The sequence below is a fragment of the Protopterus annectens genome, chromosome 7.part0 (genome assembly GCF_019279795.1).
Source record: "Protopterus annectens isolate FY-2018-M chromosome 7.part0, PAN1.0, whole genome shotgun sequence".
NCBI classification, from domain to species: Eukaryota; Metazoa; Chordata; order Ceratodontiformes; family Protopteridae; genus Protopterus; species Protopterus annectens.
Genome location: NC_056739.1, coordinates 1,568,914,970 through 1,568,929,602, shown reverse-complemented (window position 1 = coordinate 1,568,929,602; position 14,633 = coordinate 1,568,914,970).

The window sequence follows — 14,633 nt, the reverse complement described above, 5'->3', positions numbered from 1 at the left end:
TTACAAATTCTCATAGCTACTCTAAGCGACTGTTGCTCTATTCCTCCACCCTAGTTTATGAAAACACTTACACAGAAACTTATAGCCATTCAAACACAATCATTTCCTGCAAACATTGAAACCTTACTGCTAGCTGCATTATATACTTACTTTAATCGGGCAAGCCCACTGAACACAATTGTCTCTATTCAGGGGCAGCCATGGAGCACTGGCTGTTTAATGATTTTCTCAGAATTACACAGGAAAATGGAGGTGCAAGGAATCAAACTCTGTATCCTTGGACAGAGAAAGTAGCTCATTAATAGCTCGTAACCTTAATCCACTGCCAGAAATAAAGACTTGGAGCTAATAGATTGTTGGTATGTTTATTCATGAACTGATCCTATCACAGCGTTGTACTCCAATCCAAGGTACATTATTTCCACTAAGAAGAGTTATATGTAATTATGCACCATGGTTAAATCCTGAGCTAAACAGACACATAAAAAGGAACAAATCTTGGAAAGAATTGAAAAAGAACCCACAAAACATTAACCTACAAGAATATCAGCATTTAAGACATATTTCCAGAATAAAAATAAATAATGCTAGTACATATTATTATAGTTGCTTTGAACATAGATAGGCACTGATAAAATTCTGGAAAGCCATGAGAACAGTCATTCCTACAAAATCCTTGCTAAGACAGGCACATCTAATAAACTAAACACTGACCTCATAGATGCTATTAAAGAAAGAGCTGCTTCCCCTTTTAAATCTGTTTTAACATTTACAACAAACTAAATAGGGACAACTGTTAATCCACTTCACAATCTGGTTTAGTACCCAAGCTTTTATTTTAAAATCATTAATAAAAAAGAACAGATAAAGAGCACCTGCAAACAATAGATTACAAATACAACCCACACTATCAATATCTTCACCTGACAAATTTTAATGTAGCCTTTCTATGCTTTTTGAACTCTTGGCATTTATCTATCATTTGCTTTTAACCACAAAGACAGTACCTCAAATCTTTAAACATGCTCTTATTTTCACACTTTCTAAAGTACTCTCTCTCCCCTTGCTACCACAGGTTATAGACCTACTGCCGATGTAAACCATTGATTCTGGAAAAAAAATATCTGTAACTGATTATTTGAATATCTTAAAAAATATGATCTCTTAATTAAAAAGCAACATGGATTTCATCCAAAACAACACTTTGACAGTATTAAGTAGCCAGTCAAATATAATGTAATATAACATGGAAAGTGAACTGTTAACAGGGGCCATCTTTCTAGATTTAAAAAGAGCTTTCAAAATGCTTATTTACTCTCTAATGCTTGTAGTTTCTCAATGGAATGTTTGTCTCTTTGAACAAAAGCAATCTTGCTAATAGAACATTTGCAGAAGTTGACCACGGTCTGATTTCTGATTCTGGCTTTCTTTCTAAAGGTGTTCTTCAGGAATAAGTATGAAGTCCTCTACTATTATCACTTTATATAAGCAAGACAGGTATTGGTATATAATGACCTGTGCAGTTTCAATTCATTAATCTACCCTAGTATCTTCCTCAGTTATATATAACTTTACATACTGATAACAGTGTGCTTACAAGGACACATAATATGTTTTCACTTTGGCATCATACACTGGCATTTTCCTTGGTTAAATATATCTTTACAAACTGATGGCAGTTGCTTACAAGTGCACATAATACATTCACCAGCCTTAGTTTTGCCCTACAAAATAACTTTCAAATGAATTTGGGACTGATGCACTTCTAAACATTAGCCATTAATGATCAGAAATCAGTCACTGTGTTTTTAGAACTGCAAAAAGGTACTGCAAACAACAGTCTCTTTGCATAAGAGATCATACATGTCATCCATTACAAGTCATTACTCAACAAAATAACAAAATTACTTGGAAGCCGCGGTGGTACAGCGGTATCGTTGTGGCCTCCCAGCAAGAGTCTCTCCTGTTCGATTCACGGCTGGAGTGCCTTCTGTGTGGAGTCTGCATGTCCTCCCTGCAGTCGAGTGGCCTCTGAAAGACATGCGTGAATGGGCGTGCCTTCGCTGAAGGCTGGGCATCGAGCTGGCACCATAAAAAAAATCTACTGCCAATCATTAGCGGACCAGAGTTCTGCTGTGGCGACCCTTAACTGGGAAAAGCCGAAAAAAACAACAACTCAACAAAATTACTTACTTGATAACACTGCGTCATTCCAAGCACATATAAACTGTTCAGAACCAAGGTTTTACAGCAATTGAAAATGGCTTATAAAATCTTCAAACTACTCATCACCAAGGTACAAAGGACAACTACTATCAATATAGTAATTCCTAGATCAGAATATGCATTACCAGTTATTACCCGTCTTTCTATGTATAATACATCTCTACCTCAGACTGCTGAAAGTAAGACATTAAGATCCATACAACCTTCTACCAATAATGTGCACCTCTGCTATACAATATAAAATGTCAGCTTCCTATTACTGCTTGAACTACATATTTCACTACATGCTTTAATATTTAATTTGCTAAATGAAGGTTATATCTACATTTAACAAACAAACTGATGATACCATATACATATTTTTGTTCTGGGAGCACTGACAGCATTAACTACATAAACCACAATTTTCCATAGCTACTACTGAACAATCTTCAACAAATTAGCCCCAACCACATGGAATTTCCTCCTTAGAAAGACTGCTTTCATAAATAATCTTAATAAACACTAAAATAACAATTCAAGTAATACTGGGTTTCATTTTTCTAGCATGGCATTTAAGTTCCTTGGGGGGGTCTATTCAGGAAGCCCCCCCATTCAGAATGGCCCTGCATACATTGAAAGAAGGTGACATCATATCCTGATGTTGTTGTTTGTCTTTCGGCTTTTCCTGGTTAGGGGTCGCAACAGCAGAACTCCGGTCCGCTAATGATTGGCAGTAGATTTTCACAAACGCCGAGGCGCTAGCTTGATGTTCAACCTTCAACGAAGGCACGCCCATTTGCACATGTTTTTCGAACACCCACCTAACCGCGGGGAGGACATGCAGACCCTACACAGAAGGCACTCCCCGCACTCCAGCTGAGAATCGAACGGGAGAACCTCTTGCTATGAGGCAACAACACTACTGCTGCACCACCGCGGATATACCCTGATGAAGATTAGAAATGTTTGCTAAGTGTACATTAACTAAGGAATGGCTAAACTTACTTCGGAGTCTCTGGATAAAGTATCTGTTTATTCTGGCTTGACTTGTACTTTTATTTTGTTTTTAATAACATGTTTTACAGAAAAATGAACTACTTCTGCGTGAATGCACTAGTAAATGTAAGCATTGACATAAATCTGTTTATGCCCATCTTCACTGTTGCCACATCATACCTTTTTGCATCTTTAATTATGATTATATAACTGATACAATTGTTTCAAACTACATCTTATATCTTCTATGCTTATATTCCCGTTTGTCAATTTGCATACATGTTGTTGTGGTTGAACTTCATTACATGCATAACTCCATTTACTCTGATTGCAATTGCCTTATGGCCTGGACCATGCCTAAAGAAGTTTATGTACTAGCCACCTAGACTAGATAGTTAATATGTGATAGATACATAGAAAGATAGATAGACAGATATTAATAAAGATCAGACTGGATTTATTTCAAATTAAGAAACACAAAGATAATTTATAGATGCTCCTAATCTTAATAGACCATACATATTCTAAAAATAAATAAATAACAATGGCTAGTTTAAATTCTTTGGACTGGCTATTTTATTTAAAACATTAGCAGGATTGGGTTTTTGGTAACCCTTTTAGACACAATTAAAACCTTACATCAGAATTATATATCATAATTATATAACTTATATAAAAGTAGGTTATTATGTTTTTCAGTTTATTAATAAATATACTAAGCAAGGATTCACTTGTCCCTGCATTGTTTTGCATTAACTATTGAATGTATTTCTAATTATCTATAGTAGAATATAGATATAAGGGATTTTGAAACTGATTAGGGAGACAAGCTACAATTTGTACATTTTGTATTTGGATGATATATTATTAACTTTAGCAAATGTCAGAGAATTAATGTAAAACTTAACAGATTATATTTTTAACAAACTAATAAATCTGAGATTTAATGATAGTAAATCTAATACATTATTGACCCAGGACTTGGAAAAAAGAAGTTATGTACTCACCATAACATTCCATCTGAGTAGGTAAACTTCATTTGTCAGCAACCTGTGGGTTACGGATCCGACATGGATCCGTGTCAGCAGCATGCCAAGCAAAAAGATCCGAGCTCCAAGCTCCTCCTCCTTACCCATACTACACTGCAACCTCCTTCCAATCCTCAGATCGTGTTTGCCACCTGCACATAATAACAAAACAACTAACAACCTGAGACACCTGACTCAAGGACAAAGTAAAGCTCATAAGTCCAAACCTCGAGCTCAGCTAAATATAACCATGAAGGTCAGGGGGATGGAGGGAGGGACGGTTGCTGACAAATGAAGTTTACCTACTCAGATGGAACGTTATGGTAAGTACATAACTTCTTTATCTGAAGTAGTTAACTTAATTTGATCAGCAACCTCTGGGACAGAGTCCCCAGCTACCCGAATCTTGGGAGGCCCCTAAGGAAGGATATTCTGGAGCACTGCAGAGCCAAAGGCAGCCCTTCCCCTAGACACCAAATCCAGTTTATAATGAGGGATAAAGGTGTGAGAGGACGCCCAGGTAGCTGCTGAACAAATGTCATCCAGGGAAACTCTAGACCAGAATGCAGCAGAAGTTGCCATAGAACGCGTAGAATGAGCATGAACTCCCACTGGTTCTGGTAAGCCAGATTCTCTGTATGCTTGTAAGATACAACTCGAAATCCACCTGGCGAGAGTCACCTTTGAAACTGGTTTCCCTAGAAAAGGCTTAGCAAAGGAGACAAAAAGCTGATCAGATTTACGAAAGACAGCCATCCTGTGCAAATAAAAACGTAACTGTCTGTGAACATCCAGCAAATGAAGTTTATATTCTCCTTTATTCTGGAAATTAGGGAAAAAGACAAGCAAATTAATGGACTGATTAATGTTCATCTTGGAAGCAACTTTTGGTAGAAAGGAGGGATTAGTCCTGAGAGATACCCTATCCTTATGAAACACAAGGTATGGAGGTTTGATATAGAGAGCCTGAAGCTCTGACACTCTCCTGGCTGACGTAATTGCTACCAAAAAAGCTGTCTTCCATGATCAGCAGAAGCTGCGGGTTCAAATGGAGGTGCAACTAACGCCTGAAGAACTAAGGTCAGATCCCACGGCAGAGATGAATTTCTAACAGGCGGTCTCAAAAGAAAAGTGCCTTTTAGAAAGGTCTTACAAACTCTGGCAGCAGCGAAGGAACCAATGTTGCCCCCAATATGAAAATGGGAAATGGCAGCCAGCTGAACCTTCACAGTAGATGAGCTGGCCCCTTGCTGAAAAATATTCAACAAGAATTCCAGTACTGCCGAAACAGGAGCAGTAAAAGGATCCACGTTCTTTTGTGAAGCCCAAATTGAGAAACATTTCCATTTGCTACTGGAATTCTTCCTGGTAGAGGGTTTATGTGCCGCCACCAGGATAGACTTGACTCTGGAAGAGATACCAGGAGTCCTGGCAACTAGGGGAATTGGATCAGCCAAGCTGAGAGCTTGAGACCATCAAAGTTCGGAGGAGACATTCCCGAGGGATGAGAAATCAGATCCGGAATGGAATCCAAGATCCAGAGTGGAACTATGAGATGAGGCTGCAAGCAGAGGAACCAGACTTGACAAGGCCAGAATGGGGCTATGAGGATAATCTTGCTCCCCAACTGGTGAGCTTTCTGCAGAAATTTTGTCATAAGCGGAAGTGGAGGATATGCATAAAGAAGACCGGGCAGCCAAGCATGGACTAAAGCATCTCTCAGGGCTTCTCCAAAAGGAGGAATTAGAGTGAAAAACTCACTGCACTTCACATTGGAAGGCAATGCTAAGAGATTGCAGCAAGGCTGACCCCACTTGAGGAAGATCTGTTTCGCTACACAAGGATTCAGAGACCACTCATAAGGAGAGAGGATAGTTCTGCTCAATTTGTCCGCCAGTATGTTGGACCAACCCGGAATGTGCATTGCTAACAGGAAGCAGTTGGTGGAGATCGCCCATTCCCAAACTCTCATGGCTTCTCAGCAAAGGGGGTAAGACCTGATCCCCCCTGTTTGTTGATATACCAGACCACTGACATACTGTCCAACTGCATCGCAATAGTCCCCGGAGGAAGAAAGGCATGGAGGGCCTGCAACGCCAAGAGGACTGCCCTCATCCCCAGGACATTTATATGCAGTAAGGTTTCGGTCTGAGTCCACGTGCCTTGGGCCGTCCTGCCTGCACAATGCCCCACCCTCAGTGCGAGGCATCCATGGTCACTGTGGTCTGGGGTGGTGACATAACAAAAGGTCATCCTTTCCGAAGTGCTTGGGATTGAAGCCACCACATGAGGGCGTTCCTGCAAACCCTGCTGAGGGGAATCGGGAAGTCTAGGGGGTGGTGCAGAATAGACCACTGGACCTGCAAAGTCCACTGTAGAACCTTCATGTGCAGAAAAGCGTAAGGAATCAGATTGATCACTGCCATCATGGACCCCAAAGCTCTCAGGACTAATTCTGCTGGGGGAGCAGGGAATTGAAAGAGGGCTAGCACATGCAGAGTCATGCTGTGAAGTCTGTCTGATGTTAGGAAGGCCCTTGCCTGGAGGGTATCTATCCTGGCCCCTAAGAAGTCTAACACTTGGACAGGCTGGAGGAAGGACTTCTTGACATTTATGGTTATCTCGAACAAAAAACACTTCTGGACTCCAAAGAATCCAAATCAAAGCATAGGGTAAAACAAAGAATTATGGAGCATTTAGGAGATATTAGGAACGGCAGACTTGATAGTCCTGTTGCTAGCCATTTCCATCAATTTCATGGTGGGGAATGTACTGGTTTTAAATTCAGTATTTTGGCTAAACCATGTGGGGGAGGGGAAGCTAATATTAATTTTCAACGTAAATTGTTAAGTATGGAATCTAAATTTATTATTAATTATAGGACTTTGTTTCCCAACGGAATGAATTTGGAAATTTAATTGTTATAGAATAATAGAAAAATATATTTATGTATTGCATTTGATATAATTGTATAAATTGACATATTGGTATTTATTAGCATTTAATTGAAACTGTTTCATTTATTTTATCATTGATTAATTGTTTAATTAATGTGAATTAAATGGGTGTATATATACTGGTTGAAGTAAAAAGATGATATTCCATGTGAAGGCGAAGGCCAAATTACCAGAATTTCAGTAAAGAAGAGTTAAAATCCAGTTTGGCTGCTTTTCTTTTGTGTTTTATTCATTTATGGTTATCCCCAACTGGAGTGACATCAGGAGGAAGAAATCCCTGGCTAGAGAAAGTAGATGCCTGGTGGTGGTGGTGATGAGCCTGTCGTCTAGGTACGGGAAGACCTGTATGCCCTGGAGCCTTAGGTGGGCCGCTACAACTGTCATGACCTTGGTGAACACCCTGGGGGCTGTGGTGAGACCGAAGGGTAGGACCTGGAACTGTAATGACTGGCTCCTAGCCGAAAGCAGAGAAACCTCCTGGACTGTCTTTCCATGAGAATATGGTAGTACTCATCCTTGAGGTCTGTGGAGCACATCCAGTCCTCCTCCTGCAAGAGGGGCAGGATGGATTGAATAGTGACCATCCGGAATTTCTCTTTTGGCAATGAAAAGGTTCATTGCTGACAGGTCAAGAAGCGGCCTTAAGTCCCCCATCTTTTTTGGCACCAGAAAGAACCTGGAGTAGATGCCTGATCCAAACTGATCTGGGGGCACATGCTGGATGGCTCTTTTTTCTAACAGCTTTTTTATTTCCAAAGCTGCGGCCTCCCTTTGAGTGGGTGGGACATCTGGGAGGCATCTTGAGTAAGGGGGCTTGTTGATGAAGGGGATTGAATAGCCTCTGGATATTATCTGAAGCACCCAGCAATCTGTTGTGATGGACTCCCATTGAGCCAGGTACCTTGAAAAATGCCCTCCGACTGCCTCCATAGAGGAGCAGTTGGGCAACCCCTCAGGGCTGTTGCATGGGTCGGTCGGAAAAAGGTTCCCATGGCCCGAAGTTCTTTGGTCCCCCTCTGCCTCTGGGCCAGCATCCACCTTGTCCCCCTCTGCCTCTGGGGGAGAAGGAATCCTGAGCGTTTCGGGCCTGCTGAGATTTCCGGAACCACATCTTCTTCTGCCCTCACTGGTTCCTAGAAAAGGACCTTTGTGGGGTAGAGAAGCATATTCTGACGGCTGACAGCGTTTTCCCGTCTTTCTTGCTCTGGACCAGCATCTCATGGACGGTCTTCCCGAAGAGGGTCGACCCGTCAAAGGGTGCATTCGCGAAGGATGCCTTGAAAGGTTCTGAGAAATTGCAAAGTCGAAGCCAGGCATGATGCCTTAAGGCAATACTGGACCCACTAGCTCTAGCGGCTCCTTCCGTGGCATGGGAAAGTAGACACATAGACGTATAGGACACTGACTTAAGAGTGGCCATCCGAGCCGAGAAAGTCTGTTTATCCTCGGCCGACATGGACTCTGGGGGAGACTCAGCATATTCCTTGACCAGGTCCTGCTGCAGTCTGATTACATGGGCCAAATAATTCAGCGCCCTTATAGAAAAGGTAGCTGAAGCAAAAGTCTGCTTTCCAATACAGTCCATTGCCCGAGACTCCTTGTCAGGAGGATGGACCGAAGAAATTTCCTGGGATAGTTCCTTTTTGGTGGCCGCCACCACCACCATGGCATCAACCAGGGAACCTTTGCACCACGAAGCTCTGTCTGTAGGGGGACTGAGAACCTTATCGGGCATTCTAGGTATCGGCTCTACAGTGTCCGGCTCCTTCCATGCCCTGGTGGTAATCAGGTCGACCAGGGGGTTGGCCGGGGGAAACACCCAAGAGGTAGATGGGCCTGTGTCAAATGCCTCCAGGAATACCGACTCATCCGAGGTGGGTTTATGGGTGGACACCCCCCTTGGCAGAGTATTTCCATAATATCTCCAAAGGAGACATCGTCGGGGAGTGATTTGGGGGAACCTCCCCTTCTCCAAATCGGTATCCTCGGTGAGGGACGCGGGGGAGTTCAAGTGCCTCCTTTTGCACAGACATTTGTGAGAGACCTCCTCTGGGCGACTGTCCAAGGGGGGCTCACCCACAGATTCATGTTCCTCCAAGGGAACTGGCTGGGCTGTCAACGACACAGGCTGTCCCTGGGGGGACTGGATGATGGAGGACAAACTGAGCTGCGAGGGAGCGGGGGTGGACCCTGAGGAAAGAGTGAGGGGTCTCGATCCTCGATCCTCCAGAGAGAACCCTTTCCACTATGCAAATGCCGAAGGAGAACCGGCCTCTCTAAGACAGGTGGCCGGGGCCCTCAGATCCAAAGAAGGGATCGGCGCCAGAGCCGAAGCGATTGGACCCGAGAGGATGGTGCACTCCGATTGCAAAGGAGCAGAAGACACACTCACCCCTGGATCCGACATCCAGCTCTCAGCTCCGAGAGCTCAGATCCAAAAGCAGATCTGATAAGCTTGAGGGCATGACCGGCATCAAGGGAGCAATGACCATCGGTGCCAACCCCCTGGCTCCGGGGCTCCTCAGATCTGAAGACACCAAAATCCGGTGGTGGATCGGAGAAGGAGCTATCAGGGCAAATAGTGGGGCTGAACTCCCCCCCCAGAGGGGGGGAGGCAGCAGCACTCCCATCTGCAGCTGAGTTTGCAAAAATCGGCACATCATCCGGTCCATATTCGCCCCCAAAATGCTTTGACTAAACCTGGAGGAAGCCACTGACGCCGGCCGGGAGGGCCGACGCAACGATGACCTTGAGGCTGGTCGGGACTCCTCCTCCGGCTCCGGGGAGAAAAGTGGAGAACGGAGCCGTGGGGAGGAAGGCTTGGACACTCTTAGGGGAGAAGAAACCACCTTCACAGGAGGGGCTGAAGGGTTCCAATTCGGCCTGCCGCTTGCGGCTTCTTTCTCTCTCTCTCTCTCTTTTTCTCCCTCTCTTTCCCTTCTTTCTTTTTTATCTTTCTTGGCCTCTCATTCTCCCTGAGACAAGGTGGGAGGGTGAGTCCCAGACAGGGGAAGAGGGCCAGTCGGTTGAGCAGCCGCAGTCACGGTTGTCGCTACTGAGAGAGGAGGAGAAGAAGCTGATTCCATGGGTAGAAGACCCACCAGAATCAGCTTGTTCTTCCTATCCCTTAAGGCTCGAGGGTTAAAGGCCGCACAAATCTGGCAGCCCGAGGAAAGGTGCGTAACCCCCAAGCAAATCACACACTGAGTGTGACCATCTGCTGGCGACAGCTTATGGCCACACTCAGAGCATTTAGTAAAGGTCCCTTTGTGGCTTTCAGCCATACTCAACAGCCCACACACACAGCCACACATGCGCACCTGAAAGAGGGAAACAATAGGGGCCTACAAAGGGATGAGAAACTACCAAAGGTAAAGGGGGATATAAAGGCTAGATAGAATGAAAACCCATAGAAAGGTATTAAAATACACTCACACACCAAGAAAAGAAAACCAAAAGCGAAGTTTGAAGAAAAAAATTTCTAAACTTGCCTGGAGCTCTAAGAATCCTGTGCTTGGCAAAGCGCGGCAAACGAGATCTGAGGATTGGAAGGAGGTTGCAGTGTAGTATGGGTAAGGGGGAGGAGCTTGGAGCTCGGATCTTTTTGCTTGGTATGCTGCCGGCTCAGATCAGTGTCGGATCCGTAACCCACAGGTTGCTGATCAAATGAAGTTAACTACTTCAGATTAAATGCTTAATACAACTGTGCATGTAAATAGCTAAAGTATCCTGGAGTAGTTATTTCAAACCAAAGTGTGAAAAGGTCACACAGACAAACCAGTTAGTAAAAACTACAAGAAAAACCTAGCTAAGCTAGAGTTTTCACTGTGAAATACCTAAAACCTCCTGAAATAGAGGCCCATGGGATATATGCAAATGACCCCTTAAGGACATCAAGTGTTTCAGCTTTATGGTTTCTGAATGTCCTTGAATTTTTCTTTTTCTTTTTAAGTCTATGTGGATGAATTTAGGCCAATAAAGCCAAACCCTGCTAGCTGTGGACATGCATGTTTCAGCTTTCTTATGACCTCATCAGCATAGCATAAGTGGACTGCTTGGCTATACTTTGGAAACACATGGTCTTTTAACCCACCAGATGTCTATAACAATTAAGGTGTCTGTAAAATATCCCAACTAACATCCAAACCAAAGAGTAAAAAGGTCATACAGGCAAATTAACTATAACTGCTGCACCTATTTGTGGAGAAAAATTACTAACAGCAGTTTGCCCACTATTCTGGTTTTGCAGGATTGCTATAATTTTTGAATAGCATTATGGAATACGTTAATATGTGGAACAAAATTAAAATTATTACATAGCCATCATTTTTTATTAAAATTAGACATCAGAAATGCACACAAAAGTTTTTATAACTGCTGAATAGTAGTGTGAGCTTTCTGTGGGTGAAAGCAATGACCCTCTTATTTTTTTATTTTAACATTTGTTTACTGGGAAAGTCCGACTTGGAACAAAGCTAATTTTCATCGGAGACCTAGGGAGAAGTGCTCCAGACATGTCTTTGTAATATAGGAGGAAACTGGAGCACCTAGAGGAAACCCATACAAATGCAGGGTGGACATGCAGATTCTACACAGAAGGCACCCCAGCTGAGAATCAAACTGGAGAACCTGTTGCTGTGAGATAACAACGCAACCGCTCCATCCATATAATTTATTAGACTTTGCAAAAGTTGTGTGCTTTTGTGTGAAGTAAGATGGAATACTTTGTTATTGTGACATTTATTTATTTTTTTTACACAATCTGACTTTAGAGTTATAGACAGTAAAATGAATGTAATTGATGGATAGAGCAGCCACCTGTGGAAACAATTGACTTATTCCTGCTGTGGTTTGATCAGTGTTAAACAGTAGTCACTGATCTGGCATGACAAGAGTAGTGGTAAACAATGCACTTGCTAAAATCAGTGAAAAATCACTGCCGCTAAGACTTACGTGTGTGTGTGTGTGTGTGTGTGTGTGTGTGTGTGTGTGTGTGTGTGTGTGTGTGTGTGTGTGGTGGTCAGGTTGCAATTAATTTAAGAGTAACAGATTGACCATAATTTCTTATACTTTCCATCCCAAGCATTAGCATTGTACACAATAAATTACTAACTTTGGTGGTCTGGTAGGAGCAAGGTGTGTGTGAAAGTAAATTGTTCATTGGTACAGTGGTGTAGTAAGAAGTGTTACCATCTCACAGCAAATAGCTTTGGTTGAGTTCCTGGGTGTGGTTTTATCTTTGTGGGGTCAACATGCCCTTCCTGTATCTGTGTGGGTGTATTCATATGCTCTGCTTTCCTCTAACACTCCAAAGATATGATGTAGATAAACTGACATTCCTCCAGTTTTCCTGTATATAAGAGTGCAGATTGTGTGTGTGTGTGTGTGGGGGGGGGGGGGGTCTGCACTCTTATGCATCTTGTAATACACCTTACTTTTCAGTGTCAATATGTACTTGTTTCTGTAAAAAATCAGTAAAGCTAATGACAGACTTGGCTTTCAGTGACAGTATTGATGTTTGTATAAAAAATAAAACAAAAGAAAAAAGAAAAGTGACTTTTGTCTGTGGACACATATAGTATTGCCAGGCACATACATAAGTCTTCTGGATAGCATTAAAAACATTTAGCAAGTTACTATCTTTCAAAAATAAGGCATAAAATACATCAAAGAACATCCAGGCCATCAGAGTGTCTAGAGGACCTAGTGACCCCACATCCCAGGCTCTACAAGTGGATTTTGATACAGCCTTAGAAGTGACATCTGCCCTGAACATAATCTAATCTAAAACCTGCCCTGCTTCAAAGTGTGCATAGAAGGTTGATGTAGCTTATGCAGGAGGGCTGGAAATAGTGTGATCATCACCAATTTATTTTTTCTTATAATTAACCTAAGGTGTGCTTAGAATATTGCTATAGATTGTCTAGGATTTGTAGACACTGCAGTCATTACTTCTTTGCCTTCCTCCCAAAATCTGACAGGTATGCACAGAACATTATTACAGCTTGCCTAGGGACAGTGTCATTTTTAAGAACAGCAAGTTGGAATACAGCAGTGTGAGCACTGGTATTTTCACTTTCCACACAATCAAGCATCAGATGCAGTTACTGGTGGTTAGAGAATGGGCAAACTATACATCAGCACCCTGATATGCCCACTGAAAAATGAGTCAGACAATTCACAGCAGCATATCAAGCTGCAGTGGAGCTCAGACTGGAAAAAAAAATAATGGTCGCCATTACTTTACACTCGCTAAGCAGCACTTTTGCTGTTTAGCGAATGTAAAACAATAAATAGAAAAATAGTGTATGTATGTGTATGAGTGTGTTTATGTTTCTATGTGTGTGAGTGAATACGTGTATGAAAGCAAAGTAGACTGTGTGTGTGAAACTGAGAGAGAAAGAGTGGCCTTGTGTGCATAGCTCTCAACTGTCCAAATTTTCACAGAATGTCGAAATTTTTAGCTCATATTATTTGTCTGTTCTTCATAAAATGTGTGACTTTCTGAAGTTTTTTGGCAAATCACTGATCAATGAATTCACTAAATAATTGTTTCAGGCTTTATATCTTTTTTAAGTTTATAAGAGCAATATTTAAAAAAATGTCCCTAATTTTGGGGTTTTGTCCTCCCATTATTTTTGGCTTTGTCCAGATTTTTTGTGCTAAGAGGTTGAGAGTTAAGCTTGTGTGAATGAATGAGATTATTAAACCAGAGGAGTTTGTGAGTGTATGTGTGTGTGAAAGCAGAATAGATTGTATGAGACAGAGAATGGGCTCTCTGTAAATTGTTGTGTTTTACTTATTTATTTTTTAATTGCTATATTAATTTTGTATATTTTTTATGTAAAATGCTTCCTCCAGCATCATTAACATATACTACAGAAAGTATGAAACATTAGGCAGAGGAACTATTTTAAATCAAAAATATATAAAAGAATAATATAGGACTTAAAATAAGTAAAACACAACAATTTTACAGAGAGACCATTCTCTAAGTGGAATAATGCCCTTCAGGATGTGTGTTAATGTGTAATTAATGCCTTTCCAGGGGTGTAGATGTCCTCCACTTGCAGCATTGGGCCTCATAACACCCCTAGGCGGGCACTAATTACACATTAACACACACCCTGTTGGGCATCATTGCTTACTTATGTATGAGTGGGGATGAGAAGGCATGTTGCTACATATGAATGATAGAAGCAGATTGAAATATGTTACTATGTTGTACTTGTTCTTTCAGTTTCATCCAAGTATTACATCAGAGTGTCTTTTGGAGGTAGGGGATGAGGAGCCATGATATATGTATATGTGTGTGTGTTTGTGTGTGTGTGTGTGTGTGTGTGTGTGTGTGTGTGTGTGTGTGTGTGTGTGTGTGTGTGTGTGTGTGCTGATAGCAATGGCTTTAAATATGTTATGGTACACATAAGATGCTGGTCTTTTGGGG